The sequence below is a fragment of the Ursus maritimus genome, unplaced genomic scaffold (genome assembly GCF_017311325.1).
Source record: "Ursus maritimus isolate PB19 unplaced genomic scaffold, ASM1731132v1 scaffold_14, whole genome shotgun sequence".
In the NCBI taxonomy this organism is placed as follows: domain Eukaryota; kingdom Metazoa; phylum Chordata; class Mammalia; order Carnivora; family Ursidae; genus Ursus; species Ursus maritimus.
In genome coordinates, this window is record NW_024423786.1 from 36,479,454 (window position 1) to 36,506,814 (window position 27,361).

At 44.0% G+C, this 27,361-nt stretch overlaps 1 protein-coding gene across 6 annotated transcripts in view; it reads left to right on the plus strand.

Annotated features, from left to right (window-relative positions):
- The first annotated feature begins 445 nt into the window (after positions 1–445).
- Positions 446–27,361, plus strand: part of SFMBT1 (Scm like with four mbt domains 1) — a 121,821-nt gene continuing 94,905 nt past the window's right edge. For 2 of the 6 annotated variants that reach the window (XM_040628691.1, XM_040628692.1), the window contains exons 1-2: positions 446–569; positions 11,634–11,706. The gene's annotated coding sequence lies outside the window, so the exon portion shown is untranslated. Of the gene's footprint in view, positions 570–1,061; positions 1,239–7,115; positions 7,777–11,633; positions 11,707–27,361 lie in introns of those variants that run through there. The other 4 variants (XM_040628689.1, XM_040628690.1, XM_040628693.1 and 1 more) reach the window with 3 other exon arrangements.

The following is a 27,361-nucleotide window of genomic DNA, read 5'->3' on the forward strand; positions in this document are numbered from 1 at the left end:
AGGACTCCCTTCCGGAGGGAACTTCCCATAGCAGCAAGGGAGGGGGAGGTGTCCCACCGGCATCTGCGCTCGCAGGGGAAGGGGCGAGCTCGGAGAACATAACCGCTTGTGGGCACCTCGGGTTGCCGGGCCGCCTTGCAGCCACCTTTGAACTTCTGTTCCGACTCGGGGCCCCCGGCTCTCCTGCCCGAATTCGGCAGCCGTCTTGTGCCCCCTCGCTGGGGCCCCGGGCGGCAGGGAAACTCGGATTTACAGGGCGCCTCCTGCGGAGGCCTGGAGACACCCAGTGCGCCTGGGGGCCCGATGCTGACTTCGTAGACACCCGGCACTGGGGTGCCCTTCCAGGTCGCGAAGCACGCACCAGATCCCCGACGTGGGCCAGGCGGGTGGACGCAGCCCTCTCCGGCGGCGACACGCGCCCATCTGGTATCGGCCGCCGCTCCGTCCGTTCCTCCGCTAATGCCATCTTGCCCGAGGCGGTCACGTGCGGACGACAGCGGCGCGCTTAGCCCCGGCCCGGGCGGCAGGACCGAACCGCGGACGCCGCTGGGCTCCGTGCACAACCCGAGGTGAGGCGCGAGGGCCCTTCCCTCGTGGGTCGGGTAAGGGACAGGGTGGGCGCTGGGTCCCTGGGGCGCGTCTCCCTGTTGGGGCCCGTCCGCAAGGGGCCGCCTCGCCGTCGGGGGCCACAGGCGCCGCCGCGTGCCCTGCGCCACGGCCTCGGGGATGTCCGCGGCAAGTTGTGGCTCGGGGCACGAGGGGCGGGGGTGGCTGGCGGCGCCGACCCCCCCGGCCCCTAGCTGCCCGAACACCTAGCATCCCGCGCGGCCCCAGCCGGGCTGGAAGTCTTGCGGGTCGGCTCGGGGAGGCCCGGCCCGGGGGCGCCACGCGCGCCGCGCGAGGGGCGCGGGCTGCCGGGAGGAGCGCGGATGGCGGGGGGGGGGGCGCGGGCGCATGCGCCCTGCGCCCGTGCCATATTGGAATGAGTCGGAGCGCGGAGCGCCGCCGCCGCCGCCGCCTCCGCCGGAGCGCGGGTGGAGGGGGGCGGGGAGAGCTGCCGGCCGCCCCGCTCCGCCGAGCCCAGCAGGAAGGAGGGCGCGAGCGGGCGAGCGCGGGTGGCGCGAGCGGAAAAAGCGCCCGCGCGGGGAAGCGAAAAGAAGGAAAGAAAGAAAGAAAACGAGCGCGAGAAGGGGCAAAGCCAGCGTTCGAGCGAGGGCGCGCGCGAAAACTCCCGGCAGGTAAAAAAGCGGGGCCGCCAGCTGGGCCTTCCCGCGCGGCGGCCTGAAGGGGCGACGGCGGCGCTGGGGCGGGGGACCGCGCGGCGCCCCCCTCGAAGGGGTCGCGCAACTTTGCCAACGAAAAACCGCCGGGAGCCGGCGGGCGGCGGGCGCGCGGGCTGAGGCGCCAACGGGCGGCGGCGGCACGTTGGGGGCGGGGGGCGCGGGGAGCGCGCGGCGCGCGCGCGGCCTCGCGCGCCCCGCGCCCGCGCGTCGGCCGCCCGGGCTGCAGGAGCGCGCCTGGGCGTCTCACCGCGGCGGCGGCGAGCAGCGGCGGCCGGCGGCCCGCGGCGGCGGCGGCGCGGCGCGCGGCAGCCCCGGGGGCGTGAAAGGAAAGTGGCCGGGCGGCGGTACCGGCGGGCGCCCAAGTTCCCCGGCGCGCTGGGCCCGCCGCGCGCCCCTCCCCGCGCTCCCGCCCGCCGAGCCCCCGCGGACCCGCCCCCCGGGCTCGCTCCGGGGCCGGGGCGCGAACCCGCAGCGGGGGCCGGGGGGCGCGCTTCCCGCGCGGCGGTCCGAACTTCGGAGGGCGGAGGTGGCCGCTGCGCTGCTGCGGAGCGTGTAGCGGCCGCCGCAACCGGTTGCTTCGGGTCAGCGTGGTGGAGTGCGCCGGGCCTCTCCGGCGCCGCGCGCGAGCGGGCAGTGGACTCGCCCGGCACCCGCCGCCCGACCCCGGCCGGACCCGCTCGCTCGGGGCCCCGAGCTGCGCTCGGGAGGGCCGTGACCGTTTCGATTTCTGTTCTTAAAGTCTCGTTTTAAACCGTGAAGAGGAGGCTGTGGAGGGGCGAGCAGAGAGTCCTGAGAAGCAAGGCCTGCTGTGGTGGGGAGCAGAATCGCCTTGTGAGAACAGAAATAAATTCCCGCGGAAAAAGGATGTATGTTAAGTTTTTAGCAAGATGTCAGCTGTTCACTGGGGTCTGAAACTAAGCCGCTAGGCACAGGTCACCTGCAAGTCTTGTTATGTGCAGAGAGTTGGGTAGGACACCCCGGGCAGAGGCAAGATTTCTGTTGAGTGGGTCTTATTCCCGGTGGGTCACTCAAAGCCGTGCTGGTGAACGGCCCCAAGCGATGTTTTCCGGAGTCCTACTTAGTGACATAGTTTTGAGAGCCAAGTAACCATTGAAGAGATTTCAAAGGAAATAAGATGGATTTTGCCAATCCCTGCATATAGCTTTTCCTCCAGAACCACATTTTAAAGATGTCACACTTGATTGCATCGCAAGAAAAATGCCTGCCTTAAAATGTAATTGATCATTTGCCAACTGTCTTGAGAGGAGGAAGATGAGTGTGTCTTTGTGTGTACATTTTGGGGCCTGTTGGCCTGGTATTTTGAGGAGTGTGTTGAATCCTTCTAGGCCATAGGTAGATCCAGAGTTCATATTTGTTTACAATGTCACAAAAGTAACGGCCTGGTGGAAACGGGAGTGGCTCACGATCAGGAAACCATTCTGTTACTACTGTTGTCATTGACTAGCTGCCTTATCTTGGTATGGTTCTTACCCTAAAGATTTGGTTTTCCTTATTTGCACAATCAGAATGAATAGATCATCTTTCTGCATGTTTTCAGATGTCAATTTGGCAACTTTTAAAAAAGATTAAAAAAATCACAGTCTGTATTTTGACAAGTTCTACATAAAAGTGCTCACAATAAATATACATCTTTATTAAAATACATTTGGTAAAAAAATCTTAGTTGCTACATTTAGTGTTATTTTGTGTCACTTATTTGAACAAATACATTTACAAATGTATTTCAATGTGTTTTAAAAATTATATTTATTTTTTTAAATTGAGGTCTAATTTACAGTAAGACCTTAAATGACCTATGTGCCCTGATAACCACACTCAGATCAAGATACACAACATTTCAGCCTCCCAAAGGGCTCCCTTTACATTGCTCTCATTCAGTAGACACCTCTCCCCTCCCCAAGGTGACCACTTCTGGCACCACTAGTGAATTTTGCTTCATAACAGGACTCTTTCGGGGGTGAGGGGCAATATTAAGCTGAAGGACACAGGTATGTAAAGCTGGAGTTATGGTCATTTTTGCCATGACTCTAACTGCTTTTATAATAGTGTTTACGGTTTTTACTACCTAGAATTCTAAGACTTCTTAGCCGGAAGGCCCCTTGTCAGCTGAGGCAATGTTTTGTAGGTTTGGATCTGTGGTTGTTGGGCATCCTTGTCGTCACAGGCCCAGTATGGAGGTGTGTTACTTCCTAGTTTTGGAATAGTGGTGTATTTCCAGACAGCAGGTTTGGAGGATGGATCATGAACTTTCCCAACAAGTCAGTGTTTAAGGTGTTAGTAGATGAATCAGTTCCTTAAAGCCTAGAATTGGCTGAGAAAATTGAATGAAAATTGATTTTTTAAAGTTCAGTGAATTAAAGAATGTGGGCATAAAGCTTTAACAACATTTTAAATGACAGCAACTAACTTGATTTATATATGCAGGATATTTGCCTGGTTTATCAAGTCATTAAAACTCTAGTGATGAAAGCAAAAACAAAAGGTAACTATAAATTATGTCAGGTGCGATTAATTTTTTTTTTTATTTCAACATGATTAGGATACCTTTTTGTATTAGCCCTCTAGGAAGTTGGGTTTTTTATATTCTCCACCGAAGCAAGTACTTCCAACAATTTACTATTCTTCCCAAATACCTTTTAATGTATTCCTGTATCTTTTCTTGTTTTTGCTCCTAAAGGAGAGGAGTTAGAAGTTGTCAGTGAATTCTTGGTAATTCTTCACAATGGCCTGTGTTTTTTACTGCAAGGACATCTGTGTGATGCGAAGTTGGGAACTGTCTAAGGCCTGGGGTAGGGATTTATGGGGGCATAGTCCACAAAGGTCAAAGATTTTCTTTTGTAAAGTGGATTTTGCTGAATAAGTCTGTTTTCTGTGATTGAGCCAGTCAGTTGACTAACCAGCAGCTAAGCTGGATTTGGTTACTCTGCTCCAAGAATCACAGCATCATTAGCCAAGACAGTAATCCATCACTGAGTTAGAATTGATCCACTGGTTGTGTGTGTGCATCTTTTTAGAGTTCTTAGCTTTTGCATTATCAGATATTTCACTTAAAATTTATTAAATTTTGAGAGATGCAGCTAAAGGTGCAAAATGAGAAACAAAATACATATAAAAGGGCATTTCCTCTTTTGATATTTGTTTCTTTGAAAATTTTTATTTTTCTCTTTAAAAATGCTTTTCCTGTCCGTAACCTTGCTGCTTCTGTAGGGTACTTTTGCTTTCACAGTGGTAACTAGACTGGGCTTAGCTACAGAATGAGGGTGTGGATGCAGACATCCTTTGACTCTGAAGTCTGTAGAACAGGCCCAAACTTCATTGATCTTTTTGTTAACACTTCATGTTATGTTCATGTTAAATAAATGAGTACAATCCAGAAAGCAGACCATTATGTAGGCATATATTTTGAACGCCAAATATTTTTATATTAAAGATTTTCTCTTATGATTTCCTATAACTCTGTTATTGCAGGGTAGTTTTCTTTTAGTAAATAGTATTTGCTATCTAACTGGGATGTTTTGTAATTGAAAAAAATATTTCTCCTTATACATAATTGTTAAATTGGATGAAAGTCTCTGGGGATTTTGGTTGCCAGGAAGATTTTGAACCATTAGACTTTAGGGAGCGGGATTTTGATATGACTCTGTTTCTTCAAGTGGTACTAGCCCCATTGGAAAATGATTTAAAATAAAAAGGATGTGGTCAGGTTGTTGCAAGTTCATTTTTAAATTTTACAAAGGTGGGAGAGAGGATAAGAACAAAGACAAGTTATTAATAGAAAAACTATGACTTCACTGCAGAAGTTTTAACAAGTTTGAATGTAAACCTTTGCCTTTAACTCAGGGGCACGTGAAGATTTGTATATAATTAATTTCTAGTCTCTTATCCAAGAGGATGTTTTTAACCTTATTCAGGTCTGTTAATCTTTAGATGATCACTCAAGGACATAATTAAAAAACAGAAGATGCAGCCTTTATGTCGTGCTACAAGATAATATGTTTGGAACTTTGTGGTTTCGTAGGTGGTAACTTCGCAGTCCAGCATTTGGCTGTGCAGGGAGAGCTGCGAGGCGGCATTTCTCACGGAGTGCAGCGCTGCTTGCAGGTTCCTTTTTGACATTTTTGCTTAATTCAGAGAAAGGTTAGTTGCTGAACTGATTTGGGGTGGATAGGGCAGTTGAGAGTACCTGTTTGGTCTGGGACGACGTTTGGAGAGGATCTTCGATGAGGGAGGGAAGGGACATTGTCGCAGTTGCAAGTACAGGACAGTCAGGTATTTGGAATGACAACATGAGATGGGTGGAGGAATTGAGCAATTATTAAAATACCTCAAGAGTTTTTCCTGTTGACATTCTGTTTAAAGTGTTAACCAACAAGTATTTTGATTTGAATTCCAAATTATTATTACTTTTACCCTGAATAGTTTTTAAAAAATATTTGAGGGGCCTGCTGTGTAACATCTGCTCCGTGGTAAGGCTACCTGTGAGTTGCTGCTTGGTTTTCATTCTTCTCACATTAATTTGCTGCCCAGATTAGAGTGCTTTCTGGTCTTGGAGTTTTTGCTAGTGTTTTTTCTTATGGGTCACTTTTTGTAAAACATGCTTTGTCCGTGTTAAAAATAATATATGGTAATTTGGGATCGTAATTTTAAGATACCATTTTGGCTCATTTTTACTTGTGTCAAAACAAATAACGTTCTTGGAGTGACGAGGTGGTGACAACACAGAATCACTTAACATGTCACCTGTCTAGAACATAGTGAGCAGTGAGGAATATATGTAACATAAAATTTCCCATTTTATTTTATTTTTGATTTTTTAAAGCATTTTATTTATTTATTTGAGAGAGAGAGAGAGCAAGAGCTAGGGTACAAGCAGGGGAAAGAGGGAGAAGCAGGCTCCCCACTGAGCAGGGAGCCTGACGACGTGGGGCTTGATCCCAGGATCCTGGGATCATGACCTGAGCCGAAGACAGACGCTTCACCGGCTGAGCCACCCAGGCACCCCAGAATTTCCTATTTATTTATTTATTTATTTATTAAAGATTTTTTATTTTTTATTTATTTATTCGGCAGAGATAGAGACAGCCAGCGAGAGAGGGAACACAAGCAGGGGGAGTGGGAGTGGGAGAGGAAGAAGCAGGCTCACAGTGGAGGAGCCTGATGTGGGGCTCGATCCCATAACGCCGGGATCACGCCCTGAGCCGAAGGCAGACGCTTAACCGCTGTGCCACCCAGGCGCCCCCAGAATTTCCCATTTTAAAACGTACAGCTCAGTGGCATTAAATACATTCACAGTGTGGAGCAGTTGTCACTGCTTTCCATTTCCAGGACGTTTTCATCTTCCCAAACTGAAATTCTGAGCCCACTGACAGTAACTCCCCATTTCCGTCTCCCTGCCAGCCCCTGGCAGACACCACTGTACTTTCCGTCTTAGGACTGACAGCTCTGGCTGCCTCGTAGGTGTGGAATCATACTGATTTGTCTTCTCGTGAGTGGCTTGTTCCAGCATCATGTCCTCAAGGCTCGTCCATACCGTAGCATGTGCATCAGAATTTCCTTCTGAGGAAATACGTTTTTAAAAAGATTTCAGGGGCACCTGGGTGGCACAGCGGTTAAGCGTCTGCCTTCGGCTCAGGGTGTGATCCCGGCGTTCTGGGATCGAGCCCCACATCAGGCTTCTCCGCTGGGAAGCCTGCTTCTTCCTCTCCCACTCCCCCTGCTTGTGTTCCCTCTCTCGCTGGCTGTCTCTATCTCTGTCAAATAAATAAATAAAATCTTTAAAAAAAATTAAAAATAAAAAGATTTCAGCAGCAGGTAAAATACAGGTACTGGAGGACTCGTTTGTCTCCCTTGGAAGAGCTCTGTAGGTTGCCAGCAGACCTGTGAGAACCAGGTGCCTTTCCTTAGATGCGGGTCCTGACACACTTGGTTATTGGAACGTAAGCGAGATGGAAGCAGAATGGGAGGAGAGGGTGGAAGACGGGCAAGTGAAAAGCAAGGGTTGCTGCAGTCTGGGATTGCATTTGGATAGGGACAGAGAGAGCCTCATGTGTCTTAGGATTCCATCTTCCTGTGCGATCACTGATGTTCACCATGTTGGTCAGGGTCAAAGGATCTCCCAGAACAGTTAACCAAAAAAGTTTGTGTGTTTAAAGTTGTAAATAAGCCTTCAGCTATCTGAGAGGCGTGATTAGTCAGTGACTCATTCTCCAGCTGTTCTGGTTAGTTGAGGTTTTGCCGTATTTAACATCTCGTTTCTGTGTTAATGGAAAACTAGTGAGTTTTTAAAGAGGCTCAATAACCTACATAATAATGATACTACATAATTAATGCTTTATATTTTAAATTTATTGTATTACCTTCTCTTTGCATTTGTGTTATACAGATATCCTGTCACAGACAGAGGGAAAGCAGGTCTCACAGAGCTAAGGATTATGAGTGGAGCAGTTAGTATTCTCAGAATGGCTAAAGAGGTGTACGTTTTTCCTTTTATTATTGTTTTAACTCTTATTTTTTAATGTGTAGTAAACATGGGGTGAGTCTCCTGAATACTGTTTGTTACTAGAGGAGGGCAGGAACTTTGGGGCACCTCTTGATCCCCACTGCTGTCACTACCTTCTTGACAAGGCTGCTTTTGACTATCTTTCTTGAAACCCTTGAAAAATTGATGATGTTGTGAAGGCTGATTTTTTTTTTTTCTGCCTTAACTTATTGCTCAGTTCTTAAGGAAATCAGAGTGGTTAGTTGCTTCCTAGAGTTAGTAAGGTTTTTCTGAAAGTGTCTGTTTCTTTGGTAGATACTGTCGCTAGGACACTGGTGAACACCTCTTTTACTCCATTCTCACCCTATTGTGTATCACTGATGCTCCTGAATTGTCAGTTAAATATTGTGAAAAGACCAGTTTATATATGAGTCAATTTGTTTTTTTTTTTTTTTTTAAAGATTTTATTTATTTATTTGACACAGAGACAGCCAGTGAGAGAGAGACAAGCAGGGGGAGTGGGAGAGGAAGAAGCAGGCTCCCAGCAGAGGAGCCCGACATGGGGCTCGATCCCAGGACTCCGGGATCACGCCCTGAGCCGAAAGCAGACGCTTAACGACTGCGCCACCCAGGCGCCCCTATATGAGTCAATTTGTTAATTTTTAAAATAAGCATTGGAGTTTGCAAGTAAACTGTTAGACGAGACATTCTTTTTCTTTTCTTGTTTTTTTTTTTTTTTTTAAAGTAAGCTATCTACCCAATATAGGGCTTGAACTCACGACCCTGAGATCAAGAGTCTTATGCTTCACTGACTGAGCCAGGCAGATGCCCCCATTCTTTTCTTTCAAAAAAAAAAATTAGTAAGTAGCTGTTCTTTCCAGGAATATGGTTTCCTTTTGATTAGTTTTCATTTTTATTGTTGAGCCAAATGGGCAGGGGTAGGTGGTCTAGTAACTAAAGCTAGAAATTTGAAAAACTTTGGGTGTTTTGTTGTTATATGATCATTTATGATATCTGAACCCTTCAAACTCTTAATGTAATTAATGTTTGTTATTGTCATTTTGTTTCCCTTTAAAAAAAAAATTTTTTTTTAAATAGGCTCCACACCCAATGTGGGTCTTGAACTCATGACCCAAAGATCGAGAGTCACACGCTGTACTGACTGACCCAGTTAGGCACCCCCATTTTGTTTCCTTTTTAAAGCTGGTTTCCTAGTCCTCAATCATGAGTTATATTTGCATTTAAAATATGCGTAGTTATTATTATTAATACAAGTAACATTTTACACAAATTGGAAACCAGACTTAGAGCTTCTCCTAGATGTTATTGGGGCCCTGTTTTGCTTAAGGGCGGATAGAGGCTACGGGGTGAACTGAGAGCAGCTTTAAATGACTCTGTTGCCAGACCCTGTTGCCAGTAGTAGGCGTGACAAGGGAATGGAGGTGTTGGGGAGGCTCTTCTGGCCTTCCCTGCTAGGGTGGATGTCCTTTCTCTACAGGGAGTGCGGGAGGGGAGAGTTGCATGACTCCTCCTGCCAGGCCCAGGGCCTTAAGGCACTAAAGGCTTCTGAAGACATTGTCCCAACTCTCTATCCTGATTTTGGCTCCCTGTTAACTTGTCTAAAAGGAGCTCTTTCCAGAACATCTCTACTAGTGAAGTCTTAGGTTCTGGTGTGGTGTTCTATAGCTTCCTCGAGGGGCTTCCATACTCCCCTCTCTCATCTTGGACCTCACTGTGATCTTTTTCTCTCAGAGTTCCAGCCCCTTCAGACCTGGATACATTGTTCGGTCTTTCACTTTCAAGAGTAAGCCAGTATCTGTACTCTTGCCCCATTGCCCTGCTGCAGCCTCTGCTTTGTGGGACACCACCCCCAAGCAGGCTAGCCTGTGCTCTCTCTGGTCTTGGACACAGGCTATCCCGAATTCAGGATCTCCTCCTGAAGTGACCCTGGGTATGGATGGCCCCACGGGGTCCTGTCTTGAGGAAGACCCATTTCTTTTTGCTTCTGTGACCTTTTCAGACCCTCCCTGGTTTCTCTGTTTATATCTCTCTTGGTGGATTCATCCACATTTAGATTTCATCTACCCCTTGTGCCCTCCTAAACCTTTCTGCTAAGCTTTACATCCACATGTCCTTTGCTGTCTGGACCTCCAGTTTGGATTCCTCACTGGCCCCTCAAAAGCTACAGGTCCCAGACAACCCACAACCCCTCACTCTACCCCAAAGCTGCTGCTCCTCCAGTAGGCCTGTCTGCCGAGGTCTCTTTCTTTACGTTCCTCTTCAGTGATGGTGTTTGTTTTGTCCCCCGGCAGCTCTCTTGCGGAACTCGGAGTCTTCTTGAATTACCAGCCTCTGACTTAAGAATTATTCGTGCAGTTCTGACTCCTTGGCTTTGAAACATTTTGAAAGCTAAGGAACCCTTTGTTCAAATGACATCTTTCTAGGAAGCCCAATATGTAGCATAAATAAAACTAGAGGTCTCCGGGGGGAAGGGAGTGAAGGGCCAGTGTACCGTCCTGCCCTTAGCCAGCCCTTGGTGCTGCCCTCCTCCTCCTCCTTGAGGCAGATTTGGCATCTGGCCCCTGGACTCTGTACACGGAGCTCCCGGAGTTACTGCCAGTACTGTCCTCAGGGCACTCTGTGTATTTGAAAATCGCTTTATCTGTTCTGCACCCCACCTCTTCCCCATTAGTTTTCCTTTGGAAATTTTTAATTGTGACTGATAAACATAAAATTAGTGTCAGTGATGAATCTTGCCAAGGAAAAGGAAAGCCACTTTGGAAAGTGAAACTGGGTATTGAAAAGAGCCAGCTCCATTAAATGCTGAAAACTTCAGAAGTGCCCAAGGGCTCCTTCCAAAGTTTACGTCTCTTCTGACTATACCTTTCTGTCTTTAAAGCTGCATTTTTATAACATGAACATTCAAGATAAGCTTAGTTTAATTTTATGTTTTTGTTTTGTCCCTTTACCAGCACAGCAGGTTTATTCAAGCCATAATGTAACTAAAACGTTAAATATTTGCAGTGAAAAATACAAACCTTGTTCTGTTGACTCCAAATGGTCCCCCTGCCCCCATCTTCCCTGCTGTCTGGTCCATCCGACACACTGTGGCCAGATAGGGCTTTCTCAACAAAGGCGATTGTATCATGTAAAACTTCACTGCCAGTAGGGTAAAGTCCAGACTCCTAAGGAAAGCATGCAGAATCCTCAAAGAGCTCCCCTTCAGCGACCCGTCCCACTCACCTCCCTCTCTCACACCGACACCCTGCTCTTCTGTGGATCCTTTTCCCTGGAGGTCCCTTTGTCTCGAGTGTCCTTCCACTAACACGGTCCTTGCGAAATGTCAATCTTCCATGTACCACTTTCACACTTTTTGCCATATTTGATTACCGCCAATCATTCTTGTAATATTTAACAAATTGACTTTTAAAAATTGGACTTTTTTTTTTTTAAAGATTTTATTTATTTATTTGAGAGAGAGTGCGCGCGGGGCGGAGGGGCAAAGAGAGACGGAGAGGCAGACTTCTTAGCAGGGAGCCCGACCACGACCACGCAGGCACCATTCCCGGACCCCAAGATCATGACCTGAGCTGAAGGTAGACGCTTGACCAACTGAGCCACCCAGGCGCCCCTAAAAATTGGGCTTTTAACTTAAAAGTATTATCACATTTAGAAATGAAAAATAATGAAATACAAATAATAGTAAATCTAATCAGTTTATTAAAATACATTCCTTCAGTAAGATTTTCAACATAGCCCCTTTTTCGTATTTAAAAATTTTTTAAACTGTATACCTGATGATAGATGATATTAAGGAATTGTTGATTTTTTTTCTTTTTTCTTTTTTTTAGGTGTGCTAATGGTGTTGTGATTATATAGGAGAATGCCCTTATTCCTGGGGGACAGCAGCTGAAGAATTTAGAGGTGAGATGTCATGATGTCTCCAACACCTCCAAATAGCTGAGGAGGTGTACGTATATGCCCGTGTATATACACAGATAAGGCTAGTCAGGAAATTGTTAATCATTTTTGAATCTAAATGGAGAATATTTGGAATTTTTTCTACATCTCTGTTTGAAAACGTTGACAAAGGCTGTTTTTTTGGGGGGGGCATAAAAATGGCTGCAAGAAAGTTGGCATTCAAAAAAGTCTTTAACCCCAGCTCATGATGGGTAACAGACACACACACAGCACAGGCCCACTTGTTGAAGTGATGTGTAGACTGCCACATTTTCAGTATGGTGGAAACACCAGATAATTAAAGTTCTTTTTAAAAGATTATTAATTTTAAAGTTGCGGTATGGTTGACATAAAACATTATATTGGTTTCAGGTGTGCAGCATAATGATTCAGTATTTGTATATATTGGGGGATGGCCACCGCGATAAGTCTAGTTAACATCCCTCACCACACACAGTTAACAAAGCTTTTTTTTTCTTGTGATGAGAACTTTTTTTAAGATTTACTCTTTTAGCAAATATGCAATACAGTGTTATTAACTGTAGTTGCTGTGCTGTATGTTAATCTCTAGGACTTTATTTTAGAACTGGAAGTTTGTGCTTTTGAAGTTCTTAATAAAATTGTATTTAACCAATACCTGTGAAGTTGCAAGTTTTATATGTTAACTTTTTTCCCTGTTGCACCATAAAATTCTACATAATATACTTTAAAAGGAAGAGTCTTTGTGGCCCCTACATTTTCTTGTGTCCCACCAGTGGCTTGGGTGTTGCACAGAGGGGAATGCACTGAGGAAACCCCTGCTTGCCCTTTACGGGACTCTGACTCTGGTCTTCTGTGAGGTCTTCCTTCCTGGACTCTTCTAGGCCAGGTTAACTACCCTTCGTCCTGGGTGCTCACTGGCATTCTACGTATTCCACTCTTATAAATGTTACAGCTGTAATTTTTGGTTCAGTGTTTCTCATCTCTACCAGACTGTGAGCTCAAGGTCAGGGACCCTGCGTGCAGTACCTTGCACACAGCCTAGCAGAGAGTAGAGAGTAGATCAACTCCGGCCGATGAAGGCAGAAGCAGTATTGCGGCACCGAGGTTTATAACGCTCTTTCTACTTGAAGATGTACCGTGTTCTGAACAAGAAGCTATTACGTTTGATCAGATTCCCTCGTGTCACTCCCAGGCTTAGAGCCTGCCAGTGACTTTCCGTAGTCATTAGAATAAAATCCAAACTCCTTTTGTGGCCTATAATGCCCTTTGTGATTTGTCCCCTGCCATCTCTGCCACTTTTCCATCACTGTCCCACAGTACAGCCACATGTGTTCTCTGTCCCTCCAAGCACACCACGTTTGTTAGAATTCGTTCATTTTCATTTAGGGGGTTCAGCTCAGTGATGAAACTTTCCCTAAACATCCTTACCTCCACTCCAGGTACTACTTTCTCGTTACTGTTGTTTTTCTTTGTGGCACTTATCACTATATGAAATTATCTTATTTTCAGCTCATTTTAAGATTTAAATTTAAAAATTTTAATTTATTATATATGCTTGAAGCCACACTGTAGAGAATATTAAAATCAACTACGAGGATGTTTTTCCTTATTGTTACTTGTGACAGAACTAGACAATGTCCTGATGCAGTGTTGTGTTTACTCTCATAAACTTCATGAAGATAGGAACTGAGTCTTTTTTTATTAAATTTTAAATTTTAATTCCAGTATAGTTAACAGAGTGTTATATTAGTTTCAGGTGTACAGTACAGCGATTCAGCACTTCCACACATTACCTGGTGTTCGTCACAAGAAGTGCCCTCCTTAATGCCTGTCACCTGTTTCACCCCCCCCCCCACCCACCTCCCCTCTGGTAACCATCAGTGTGTTCTCAGTAGTTAAGAGTCTGTTTCTTGGTTTGCTTTCTTTCTCTCTCTTTTTTTCCCATTTGCTTGTTTGTTTCTTAAATTCCACATATGAGTGAAATCATATAGTATTTGTCTTTCTCTGGCTAATTTAACTTAGCATAATATTCTCTAGCTCCAATCGTGTGGTAAATGGCAAGATTTCCTTCTTTTTGTAGCTGAATAATATTCCTCTGTATGTATACATCACATCTTCTTTTGCATTCATCTGTCAGTGGACACTTGAGCTGCTTCCATAATTTGGCTATTGTAAATAGTGCTGCAGTCACATAGGGGTGCATGTATCTGGGTTTTTGGGTTTTTTTTTTTTCCCTTTCCTCCCTCCCTCCCTCTCTTTTCTTTTCTTTTCTTTTCATTTCATTTCATTTCATTTCACTTATTTGAGAGAGAGACAGCACAAGCAGGGGAAGTGGGAGAGGGAGAAGCGGACTCCCTGCTGAGCAAGGAGCCTGATGTGGGGCTGGATCCCAGGACCCTGGGATCATGACCTGAGCCAAAGGCAGACCTTTAACCGACTGAGCCACCCAGGCGTCCCGCATGTATCTGTTTCACTTAATGTTTTTGTATTTTTTTGGGTAAATACCCACTAGTGCAATTGCTGGATTGTAGGGTAGTTTTATTTTTAACATTTTGAGGCCCTTCCATGCTGTCTCCCGCAGTGGCTGTACCAGTTGGCCTTCCCACCAACAGCACACAAGCAGGAACTGGGTGTGTCTTAATCAGCATGGCATGCCTGGTACTGAGAACAGTGCATGGTAAATACATATATGTTAAGTGGACATGTGAATAAACAACCAACTTGTAAATGATCTAAGAAGTAATTTTTCCCCCTAAGTCTGGAGATTTTTGTACAGTGTTATAGTTCTGGATGTTCAGAAATTTTTTTATGAGAAGTCAATATTTTGTCATATTTTGCTGCTTGGAGTGTGTTAGTTAATGTTTTAGGTTAGCAAAATTTCTTTTCTTCATTTTCATTAGCATATTAACTTATATCATTTTTTCCAAGAAATGTGTACATTTATAGATCTTCAAGAAATATTTTTGTTATTAAGAATCCAGTTGAAGGGCACTAGCCCCATCGTTTGCTTCACTTTGCATGGTGGTAGTTGCAGAGACTCCTGTCAGCAGTCTAGTTTTATGTGGGTGTGGGCGGCAGCGCTCGCCACTTCATTTGCCCAGGTGTGACCGGGGAGAGCCTGTGACTCGCAGGCACATGATGAGCCCCTGCTGAGCTTCGGAATCAGATCCAGTGGATCCACTGATTCAATAATCAGTGCTCTGGGGTCCCTGAGACCAGGGAAGGCATCCACAGAGGTTGGACACGCTTACTTAGGCTTTGCCTGCAACACCCCTCCCCAATCCTGTTTGGAAATGGAGAAGTTTTAGGAATTTTGAAGCTTTGGGGGGAACCCTTTAGTTTATTACTGAAGTGACTTTTGGCTCGGGAGAGTTTAGGAAATTTGTACTCTTCAGTAATTCTAAAGTTCTTTGTTAGTTTAGGGACAAGGAGATCTTAGGTGAAACTTTCCTCGTAAGATATGGTTAGAACACAATATTAACATATGAAATGTAACCGAACTTTAGTTATGGATTTATTAGTATATTTGAATCATTTAAACTTTGGTTATAACAGAAGGAAACATTTAAGAGATTTTTGCATCTTGGTTCGAGAAGCAAGTGCAATTTATTTTTTTTTTTTTACCATTATGGCAAGAAATTGAAAGTTATCGTGGCTTTGAAGAAGGAGGGTAGAGTGGACCTCTCTATATCCACCCTTGTTTAAATAAATTCAGATATTTGCCACAAAGAATTTAGCAATAGATAAGAAAGGTAAGATTGCTTTTAAGAGGCAACACTTTTTCTTTCGTTGCTTTAATTTTGTCATAATCACAGACTTACATACTTCTTAATTTTTTTTTTAACAGGGATATGTGTACGTAGTAAAGTGTTTTCAAATTGTGAAAAAGAGTGTACTCTTTTACTGAGACCCCCCAGTCTGTCAGTCCCTTCTATAGGTCACTGTTACTGCTAGTTTTTTTTTTCTCCAGAAAAATTCTATTTGTATAAAAACATAAATTTCCCCACCCACTTAAAAAAAACAATTGATAGTACTCTTTTCGTTTAAAATACCTTAGATATATCCAAGTACACAAAGCTCAGCCTCATTCTTTTAATGATTGCCTAGGAGTCTGTTATATGGATGCACTTTGTTTTTTTCTTTCTTTTTTTTAAAGTAGGCTGGGGCTTGAACTCACGACCCTGAGATCAAAGGTCACATGCTCTACCTTAGTAGGTAGGTGCCAGGTGCCCCCAGGATGCACCTTCATTTATTCAGTCAGTTTTCTGTTTGTGTATTGGGTTATTTCCAGTTTTTTAATGCTACAACAGTGTCATGGAAATGATACTGAATGATAACTGCATGTGCTTGAATTAAGACGAGCTTTTTAATACTTGAAGTTTTTTTCTGAGTTAGTGTATTTGTAGAGACCATTCTCCAACCACTCCCTGTCCCCCAGATGCAGAGAAGAGAGGAAGTGGGTGCAGTAGAGTCAGGGGAGTCGGAGGTAGAGTCACGCAGAGGCCTGCTGCCTGCCTCGCCACTCTCTCCCCTTCCCCTGCAGGCATGTTCCTGAAACGTCTGCAGATGTCCCTAGACGACTGAGGTGTGCACCAGGCCTTGGAAGCCCAAGCCCTGAGTGCATGCTGCTTGTCCCAAATGTAGATAATTTGTTTTGTGCTTTGGCTTTGAGAAGATGGCAGAACCATGGATTGGCTAACAAATCATATCACTTTCTGGAAATTTTTTTGTGTTCTTTTGCTCGTTTGGCAGATATGTAGCTAAGTTAAAAAATAAAAACCAGTTGATTTTTATTTTAGCTACTTGGTAAGGAATTTTAAACATCGTGCTGTGGTTGCAGTGCAGGAATTTCTGAAGAAACTGAATTTGGAATTTTGATGCATTCTGTCGTTGAACCCTACAGTGTTCTGTATCTCAGTAGTCCAAGTTCTTTGTTATTCCCCTTTATTGGAAGAACTTCAGAACACTGCTCAGAGCATGTATTCTTATCCCTGTCAGTGTCTCCTCTGTGTACCACTGTCGCTTCCAGAATGCTTTCCTCAAAACACGGGACAGTTCACGGTACTGTATTCTTTTTCTTTGTGGTCATCTGTTCCTAACCTGTGACCCTTACTGTGTGCTCAGAGGACACGCACATGGAGCCGAGCAGTCTGTGAGCAGCAGTGCTCTTTTCTGCAGGGCCCCTTAGCCGCTGAGGGTGCTGCTGGCTGTGCCTGAGCCAAGGGTGTCCACTCTGCTGGGGCCTTCTCTCTGCTGCTTACTCTGTGTTCTGGGGAGTAGTTTGGACCGTGGAGGCAGGCAAAAGGATGTGACTGGTAGACTTGGGCTTGTGGCGAAGAAGGTGTCACACAGTATCACACACTGTGTCAGAAAGCAGGTTTTATGGTTTGATAAGGTGCTTTCAAGAAGGGACACGAGAAGAAGTATAGAAACCAGCAGGCAGTTAGGGTTAGTCAGATTCTTCATCTTGTGAAAGGCTTTATAAGACCACAGGCCAGCCCGGCTCGGCGGACCATTCAGTGTCGAAGAACAGGTAGAAGCAGCAGTGGCTTGAAGGCGTGTTTTCACTTTCAGAATTTGAAGGGCAAGCCTGTGGATAATGCCTGACATGCATATACAGGGACTCTGCTTCAGTGACTTCTCAGACTCTCCCACTCCTTCTTCTGAGAAGGGTGCTGCTGAGCAGGGCAGGTCAGAGGTCCTGACTCGAGGCAGGTGGTAGGCACTGGATTTCTTTCTCTTGTGCAAGTGGCAGCACCCTTCCCTGGGGGCAGCAGTGTTACTGCCGCATTAGAAGGTTTGTATTTTTTTTCTCAATAATGAATTGGAGGGCTCATGATCTGATACCACAGAAATCCATTTAGCAAACGCTAAATAGCTGTGAAGGGAAGCATTGGTGCCAGGGGTTTGAGGAAGGCAGAGGGGAGCGAGCTCCCCGCCCTGGAGAAGCTTACAGTACTGTGGTAAGACAGGCCGCAGAATCGCCCCTGTGTAAGCGCCCGTCAGAAAGGTACACAGTACCAGCTGTGGAAGATGTTTTGACGGGAGTGTGGGAAGGGGCTATATCTTGTAGGGTATTGTTTTGGGAAATAATTTTTGTGGAATAGTTTTTGTCAGAGTAAAGTTCAGGGAGTGACTGATCGGTGAATACTTGTATTGTTAGTGTATTGTTAGCGTAAGACTTTCTAATAAGCTAAGTTATTGTGGTTTTTAATGGAGAAAAGGTCCAGTGTAAAATAAGAAAATAACCCTGAACTTCTTCCTTTTTGCAAATCCCTTTCCAGTCCTTTATCTTTTGTGCTCCTTCCTCATAAAGCTGTTTAAACCTGGTGGGGTTCCTTCCAGCTCTTTCTCTTTGAGAGTAGTGGAGGAAGCAGAGAGCTAGCTCTAAATGGGCTGTTCACATCTGGAACTAGGGCCCTGGGGACCTACCTGGAGCTGGAGGAGTGTGTGGTAGTCAGGACACGGGGATGGAGGGAAAATGTTCGATCTCTGGCCATGAGCATGCAGCTTGGCAAGAATTATAGTATATCCTCAGAGGGCCCCAGACTTTTACTTATGTTATCTGTTGAGCTCCCATATTTGCTGTTTGATTGCTGAGGGAGCTTATTATGTTGAGTCCTTACATGTGAGTCATTTGCAGTTTTGATTTATGGTTCTCTCTTTTTGTGAATCTTTCCTTTCCAATACAGATTAACCTTAACCTTTTTTTGTTAATTTTTAAAAATAGACTAGTTTTGGTAGCATGGTAGTAAAGGAACTAGAAACGTAAGTTTATGTCAAGCCTACTGGAGAATTTTTGGTGGGGTAGGCTGTAGAAGAAGTGAAGTGCCCTTTTATTAAAGCTTATTATTTTCCTAGTCGTACTTTTAAGTTGTTATTTGCGAAGTAAATACTACCTTGGCAATTTGCTTTTTTTTTTTTTTTAAAGTAGGCTCCTTGCCCAGTGTGGAGCCCAATGTGGGGCTTGAACTCATGACTCTGAGATCGAGACCTGAGCTGAGATCAGGAGTTGGACGCTTCACCGACTGAGCCATCCAGGCGCCCCGGCAATTTGCTCTTTTATGTGCTGATACTTATAATGTTAATGGTCAGAAAGTTAATTTCTCTTTAAGTAATTTTAAACGTTATGCTTTCTTAGAAGCGATGAATTGCATTTTGGGGCAGAACTGTTTCTAAAGGACGGACTGCACACGTATCACCTCTGCAGACATCCGTTGGGGGCAGGCTTTGTCCCCCAACACGGCCCAACAGCCGGAACAAGCAAAACCCATTTCTGAGTGTTGCCAGTCGTTGCTTCGACGCTGATTGTTTTTCCCTTTCGTTTTTTTCCTGGTCTCGCTTTTGTTTATGGACAGTTCCTAGCTCTTTCCCAGTCTCGTGAGGAGTGGACCCCATTAGCTGGGAGGGAGACGAGTGGAGATTGTCAGGGCTCCACACTGGTGGCAGCCATTAGCAAATCCCAGCATTATTTGGGGCTGGACATCTGACATCAGGTTCTTTTGAGTTATCGAAGTTATCAGAATTATCAAGAAAAACTTAAAGTTTGTTCAGGATGCTCACTCTTACAGAGATAAGGAAGTAAAAATATATTTCAGAAATATTTCCATCCACTGTTAAGATACGTTCTGATGCTTGAAGGACCAAGCTTCGTTTATATCTGGGCATTATTACCTTCATCTAAAATGAAGAGAAGGGGACTATCAGATTCCTTCTAGGTATAAAATTCCTCATTGCTCTCTAGAAAATTTACATATGATAATTTTCCTCTTAGAAATATAGTTAATAAAGTAATATTTTATCTTCAATCTGATCAGCTAAATAAAAACTGAATTTCTAGATACTATAAATTCGATATTTCTATATTCTTTACTATTTTTATAACCCTGGCATATGTTATACATTAGTTTTTTCCTATATTGACTATTACAGAATGTTAATTTGCAATTATTTAATTTTCCTTAGCTAACGCCATTGTATTCTCACTGGTAGGAGTCCTATAGAAGTTTCTATTGATGTGAATTCCAGGAAGGTTCCGGGACCAGCCCCCGACTTTGTAAGACCATGTAGGAGTTGACAGTGTATTCAGGATTTGCTCAGCATCCTCACTGTCACCAGTTGGCCCTCGATAACATCCAGTCTTGTTTGGGTGGGTCCCCTTCCTTCTGCCCTTGCCCCCTCCAGTCTGCCATTGACCGGTGGGGTCCTGTTGACAGGTGAGTCATAGGGTGTCACTCCTCTGCTCAGAATCTGCTGCTGAGCTAACGTCTTTATTGTCCTTATTGTATCCCGCAAGGCTCCCATGGCCTAGCCTCCCCACCTCTCAGCCCTCCTCCCCTTCTCTGTTCGGGCCACAGAGGACTCCTGCTTTCCTCCAGCATGGAAGAGTCTCCTTCCACGTTGTTGCCTCTGCCTGGAATGCTCTTCCTGTACATACGTGTACACTGGCTCCCTCATTTCCTTCATCTCTTTTTCCAAAAATCACCTCAGTGACCTGCATATCTAAAATTTCAGCCCTCTTCCAACATTTCACATCCCTGCCCCTGCTTAGTTTTTTTTTTTTCCTCAGCATTATCTAACACTGTGCATTTTATTTCTCTGTTTGTGTATTATCTCTCTCTTCCACTAGAATGTTAGCTCTTTGAGGAGAGGGATTTTTGTCTGTGTTGTTTATGACTCTGTCTCTAACACTTATAACAGGGTCTGGCTGATGGTAGGTGCACAGTAAAAATTTGTTGAATGAGTGAATGAATGAATATTTCACAGCACAGAAATAGCATAGATTCACCCTGGTCTGTGAATTATATAAATTCTGAATTTGGTGGACTGTCAGTCAGTGTCTAGCTGGGAAACCACCCCAGGTGCTTCAGTCAAAAAGGGGTCTAGTTCGGGGCGCCTGGGTGGCTCAGTCAGTTAAGCATCCCAACTCTTGATCTCAGCTCAGGTCTTGATCTCAGGGTACCCAAAAAGAGGGGGCTATGATTCTAGGAATTAGATACAAAAGGAAGGGTTGGAGGAGCAAATGGGGAATGTGGTATTCCTCAGAGCCCACACATCCCCATTTGCACCAGTGCTGCTGGAGTTCATCCTGCCAGGGCTGCCGCTAGAGCCTCATGGGAGCCCAGCTACCAGGGGCTTGGGAATGTAGATTTCAGGCCCGATGATTCAGGGACAGTCTAGAAGGGTAGGTGTGGGGCTAAGTACTGACATAAACTGTCCAGCACAGGGGATATTTATTTAATTCATTTGGGGGAGATAAACTTAGATGTAGGACAAACTAAATTGAGTCGTTTGTGCCGTGATGCCAAATTAATAGCACAGGGTGAGATCTGAGATCATGCGTGAAACATTAGCAAGCTAAGAATTAAATCCCAGCTTAGCCCAGTCACATCCATGTGTTGAACCACAAAACTGAACTCAGCCTCTAGAGATGGAACATGACAGGAAACATATCTTCACTGTGGCCATGATCTCTTAGCATGATTAAGTGCTCATTTCCGTGAGTTCAGTAAATCTGTGTTTAGGCCCAATTGTGTCCTAGATTAGATCTCTGTCACCTAAAGGATCATACTGGCTTCTCCTAATCTGATTACAGAGTCGTTACTCANTGTCATTTACAGGCCTAGGATGTGACAGGCTTGTATTTATGGTACCTCTGACCAAGTGTTCCTTTCTCTGCTGCTGAGATCATCCCCGGCTCCCCCACTCCCCCAAGATGAATTGCCAGTATCTTGTGTCTCCTCTTCTCCCTTCCTTTCTCTTCTGACTTTATGAACAAGGGCAGCAAAGTCTAAATATACTTGATTGCTAACCATATTCATGTTCAGTACTCATCAATATTTATGACATCGATCTATCAATAATAAGCTTATTTTTATTAGGGATGACAGCCTTTTTAATCTCTCATGATGCAGAGGGAGAAAATAGTGGAAATGGTTGGAATTGGTGGGACCCTGCTTCCTTTGCCCCTTTCCTCACTTCGTAGGCCCCAGTTAAAACTGGCCCAGGGATCTGGGTGAGGGTATGTTTCTTGGATGCGAAGTATGTCATTGATAGACCAAGAAACTACCCCACCCCCAAGAAAATGAAATCCTGTGCAGTGATTGTATTTATAGATTTAGAATTCTACCATGATTTCTTTTTACAATTATTTATTTATTTATTTATTTACTTATTTGACAGAGAGTGTGAATGAGCACAAGCATGGGGTAGGGGCAGAAGGAGAGGGAGAAGCAGACTCCTCGCTGAGCAGGGAGCCCACCACAGGGCTCGATTCCAGGACCCTGAGATCATGACATGAGCTGAAAGGAAGATGCTTAACTGATTGAGCCACCCAGGCGCCCCTACCATGATTTATTTTTTATGAAATTCACATTCTTTTTTCCTTAAAACCTGAAATTCTAAGGGCTGTTAATGTTAAAAAGTCTCTTCAGAAGGTAATTTACCATGTTTTTGATGAATTAAAGAATTTATGTTCAAGTACCAGCTTATTCCTCGGTTATTTTGGATTTCTGTAATGCTGATTACGTTTATTTAAGGGTGATCCTATGCTACTTGTAAACATAAATTAATGGATCTTTCATGTGCTGGTTTGGATCCATCTCATTATGTTCATGGATTTACTTGTAAGGATGTAATCGATTTCTTAAAACTGCACCTAGCTGTAGTCCCTTAATTTTCTAATAGGATTTAAAAATTATTTTCTTCATCTAAACAAACTGAAAATAAATATCTATTATTTTTATTTTCCCATATGCCAGAGTAATTTCTACAGCAAAAAAAATGAACTGCCAGAGCAGCTTAGATTCTTCTGTTCTTTGTGCCACTGAATAAATGAGGGCTTAATACTTGCGTTTTTACTACTGACAGCCGTAACATTTTATTTAATGCTATAGAAAAGGAATCCTTCAGAGGAGGAACTGTACTGGGGAGGGGGGGATGGCCCCTGGTGTATTTGCCTTTTTAGTCTTCTGAAAGTCCCTTTCTGAATTTGAAACACCACGTTAGAGAGAAATATTACCTCATCAAAATTCTATGAGCAAAATGTTCTGTTTGAATTTAAGCAAAAACCATTTCTTTTTCTCTTTTGCATACTTCCACTACCTCTCCCTTTTATTTTTTTTATTTTTTATTTTTTTAATGATTTTTTATTATGTTAGTCACCATACAGTACATCCCCGGTTTCCGATGTAAGGCTTGATGATTCATTAGTTGTGTATAACACCCAGTGCACCATGCAATACGTGCCCTCCTTACTACCCATCACCGGTCTATCCCATTCCCCCACCCCCCTCCCCTCTCAGCACCTCAGTTCGCATAGCACAGACCATAGTCTCTCATGTTTCATTCCCATAGTTTGTTTCTCATAGTCCATAGTCTCTCATGTTTCATTCCCCCTTCTGATTACCCCCCCTTTCTTTATCCCTTTCTTCCCCTACCGATCATCCTAGTTCTTATGTTCCATAGATGAGAGAAATCATATGATAGTTGTCTTTCTCTGCTTGACTTATTTCACTTAGCATTATCTCCTCCAGTGCCGTCCATGTTGCAGCAAATGTTGAGAACTCGTTCTTTCTGATGGCTGAGTAATATTCCATTGTATGTATGGATCACAACTTCTTAATCCAGTCATCTGTTGAAGGGCATCTCGGCTCCTTCCACGATTTAGCTATTGTGAACAATGCTGCTATGAACATTGGGGTGCATATGGCCCTTCTCTTCACTACGTCTGTATCTTTGGGGTAAATACCCAGTAGTGCAATGGCTGGGTCATCTACCTCTCCCTTTTAAATGATTTTATTCCTACCCTGAAGTTGCTCTGTTTTTGATCTGTGGTTATTGGAGGCTCTCCTAGGAAGGTGCTGGGCTGATGGTGCTGGGGCTGGGAGGCTGTGACCAGAGCAGGTGAGGGGGGCAGTCCTTGTTTTTCCTGGGCCCTCAGATGCTCCCAAGGAGCTGATGTCTTAGGAAAACACCTTTAGAAACTATTACACGTTCATTTAAATTAAATTTCCAAGTGGGGTGCACTTGAGCCAGGAAAATATCTGTGACTCAGACACCGTTACTCTTTTTTTTTTTTTTTATATGCAATATGTGCCCTCCTTACTACCCATCACCGGTCTATCCCATTCCCCCACCTCCCTCCCCTCTGAAGTAGTTTGTTTCTCATAGTCCATAGTCTCTCACTCATCATTCCCCCCTCTGATTACCCCCCCCTCTATCCCATTCCCCCACCCTCCTCCCCTCTGAAGTCCTCAGTTTGTTTCTCATAGTCCATAGTCTCTCATGTTTCATTCCCCCTTCTGATTACCCCCCTTTCTTTATCCCTTTCTTCCCCTACTGATCATTCTAGTTCTTATGTTCCATAGATGCGAGAAATCATATGATAGTTGTCTTTCTCTGCTTGACTTATTTCACTTAGCATTATCTCCTCCAGTGCCGTCCATGTTGCAGCAAATGTTGAGAACTCGTTCTTTCTGATGGCTGAGTAATATTCCATTGTATGTATGGACCACAACTTCTTAATCCAGTCATCTGTTGAAGGGCATCTCGGCTCCTTCCACAATTTAGCTATTGTGGACATTGCTGCTATGAACATTGGGGTGCATATGGCCCTTCTCTTCACTACGTCTGTATCTTTGGGGTAAATACCCAGTAGTGCAATTGCTGGATCATAGGGTAGCTCAATTTTTAACTTTTTAAGGGACCTCCACACTGTTTTCCAGAGTGGCTGTACCAACTTGCATTCCCACCAACAATGTAGGAGGGATCCCCTTTCTCCACATCCTCTCCAACAATTGTTGTTTCTTGCCTTGTCTATTTTTGCCATTCTAACTGGCGTAAGGTGGTATCTCAGTGTGGTTTTGATTTGAATTTCCCTGATGGCTAATGATTTTGAACATTTTTTCATGTGTCTGTTAGCCATTTGTATGTCTTCATTGGAAAAGTGTCTGTTCATATCTTCTGCCCATTTTTTGATTTGTTTATTTGTTTCTCGTGTATTGAGTTTGAGAAGTTCTTTGTAGATCTTGGATACCAGTCCTTTATCTGTAGTGTCATTTGCAAATATCTTCTCCCATTCCGTGGGCTGCCTCTTAGTTTTTCTGACTGTTTCCTTGGATGTGCAGAAACTTTTAATCTTGATGAAGTCCCATAAATTCATTTTATCTTTTGTTTCTCTTGCCTTTGGGGATGTGTCATGAAAAAGGTTGCTTTGGCCGATGTCGTAGAGGTTGCTGCCTATGTTCTCCTCTAGAATTTTGATGGATTCCTGTCTCACATCGAGGTCTTTCATCCATTTGGAGTTTATTTTTGTGTATGGTGTGAGAGAGTGGTCAAGTTTCATTCTTTTGCATGTAGCTGTCCAATTTTCCCAGCACCATTTATTGAAGAGACTGTCTTTTTCCCACCGGATGTTTTTTCCTGCTTTATCAAATATTAGTTGCCCAAAGAGCCGAGGGTCCATTTCTGGGCTCTCTATTCTGTTCCATTGGTCTATGTGTCTGTTTTTGTGCCAGTACCATGCTGTCTTTGTGATCACAGCTTTGTAGTACAGCTCGAAATCCGGCATTGTGATGCCCCCAGCTTTGTTTTTCCTTTTCAACAGTTCCTTGGAGATTCGGGGCCTTTTCTGTTTCCATACAAATTTAAGGACTGTTTGTTCCAGTTCTTTGAAAAATGTCCTTGGTATTTTGATCGGGATAGCATTGAAAGTGTAGATTGCTCTGGGTAGCATGGACATTTTAACTATGTTAATTCTTCCGATCCATGAGCATGGAATATCTTTCCATCTTTTTATGTCTTCCTCAATGTCTTTCAAGAGTGATTTATAGTTTCTAGAATATAGGTCCTTTACGTCTCTGGTTAAGTTAATTCCAAGGTAACGTATGGTTTTTGGTGCTATTGTAAATGGGATGGATTCCCTAATTTCTCTTTCTTCGGTCTCGTTATTCGTGTATAGAAATGCAACTGATTTCTGAGCATTGATTTTGTATCCCGCCACGTTACTGAATTGCTCTATAACTTCTAATAGTTTGGGAGTGGCTTCTTTTGGGTTTTCCATATAGAGTATCATGTCATCTGCAAAGAGAGACATTTTGACTTCTTCTTTGCCAATTTGAATACCTTTGATCCCTTTTTGTCGTCTGATTGCTGTTGCAAGGACTTCTAGTACTATGTTGAATAATAGTGGCGAGAGTGGGCATCCTTGTCGAGTTCCTGATCTTAAGGGAAAGGCTTCCAGCTTTTCCCCATTGAGAATAATATTTGCAGTAGGCTTTTCATAGATGGCTTTTATGAGATTGAGAAATGTACCTTCTATTCCTACACTCTGAAGGGTTTTAATCAGGAAAGGATGCTGTATTTTGTCAAATGCTTTTTCGGCATCGATTGAGAGGATCATATGGTTCCTGAGTCTTTTCTTGTTGATATGATGTATCACGCTGATTGATTTGCGAATATTGAACCACGCTTGCATCCCAGGTATGAATCCCACTTGATCATGATGGATAATCCTTTTAATGTACTGTTGGATTCTATTAGCAAGTATCTTGTTGAGGATTTTGGCGTCCATATTCATTAGGGAAATCGGTCTGTAATTCTCCTTTTTGAGGGGGTCTTTGCCTGGTTTGGGGATCAAGGTAATATTGGCCTCATAGAATGAGTTTGGTAGCTTTCCTTCTGTTTCTATTTTTTGAAATAGCTTTAGGAGAATAGGTATTATTTCTTCTTTGAATGTTTGGTAGAATTCCCCAGGAAAACCGTCCGGGCCTGGAGTTTTGTTATTTGGAATGTTGTTTATCACTGACTCAATTTCTTCATAATTAATTGGCCTGTTTAAGAAATCAATTTCTTCCTGTTTCAATCTTGGTAGTTTATAGGTTTCCAGGAAGGATTCCATCTCTTCCAGATTGCTTAGTTTATTGGCATATAGCTGTTGATAAAAATTTCTAATAATCCTTCCAATTTCAATGGTGCTCGTCGTGACCTCTCCTTTTTCATTCATAATTTTAATAATCTGGGTCCTTTCTCTTTTCTTTTGGATAAGTCTTGCCAGTGGTCTGTCAATTTTATTGATTCTCTCCAAGAACCAGCTTCTAGTCCTGTTGATCTGCTCTACTGTACTTCTGGTTTCTGCTTGATTGATTTCAGCTCTAATTTTGGTCAACTGCTTCCTCGTGCGTGGATTAGGCCTGTCCCTCTGTTGTTGTTCTAGCTTCTTGACAGACACCGTTACTCTTAACTTCTTCGAGGCATTTGCTTTTATTTATTAACTTCTTACCATGGGACATTTCAAACATACACAAAACGAAGAGATAGTAATGTAATATACCCCCATATACAGATCATGCCACAGTAATGTTCTGTTATTTTAGAGGTATTTTGTAATGAATTTAGGAATGAAACACTTGGATTTTGTATTATCTTTTCTTCTTCTTGGCATTATGTTTTAGGCATATTTTTTTCAATTTACATTACAAGTTTAGGTGGGCCCTAGTAACTTCGGAGACTAGTTGTAAGTGCACTGAGTACGAGATAGGCAGAGTGCTGCTAGAGCAGCGCCTTATGGGTAGGCGAAGTCGTATATAGAGCATCACTGGTAGGCTCAGCTTGCCAGTGAGGAACCTCTGCTTTCACT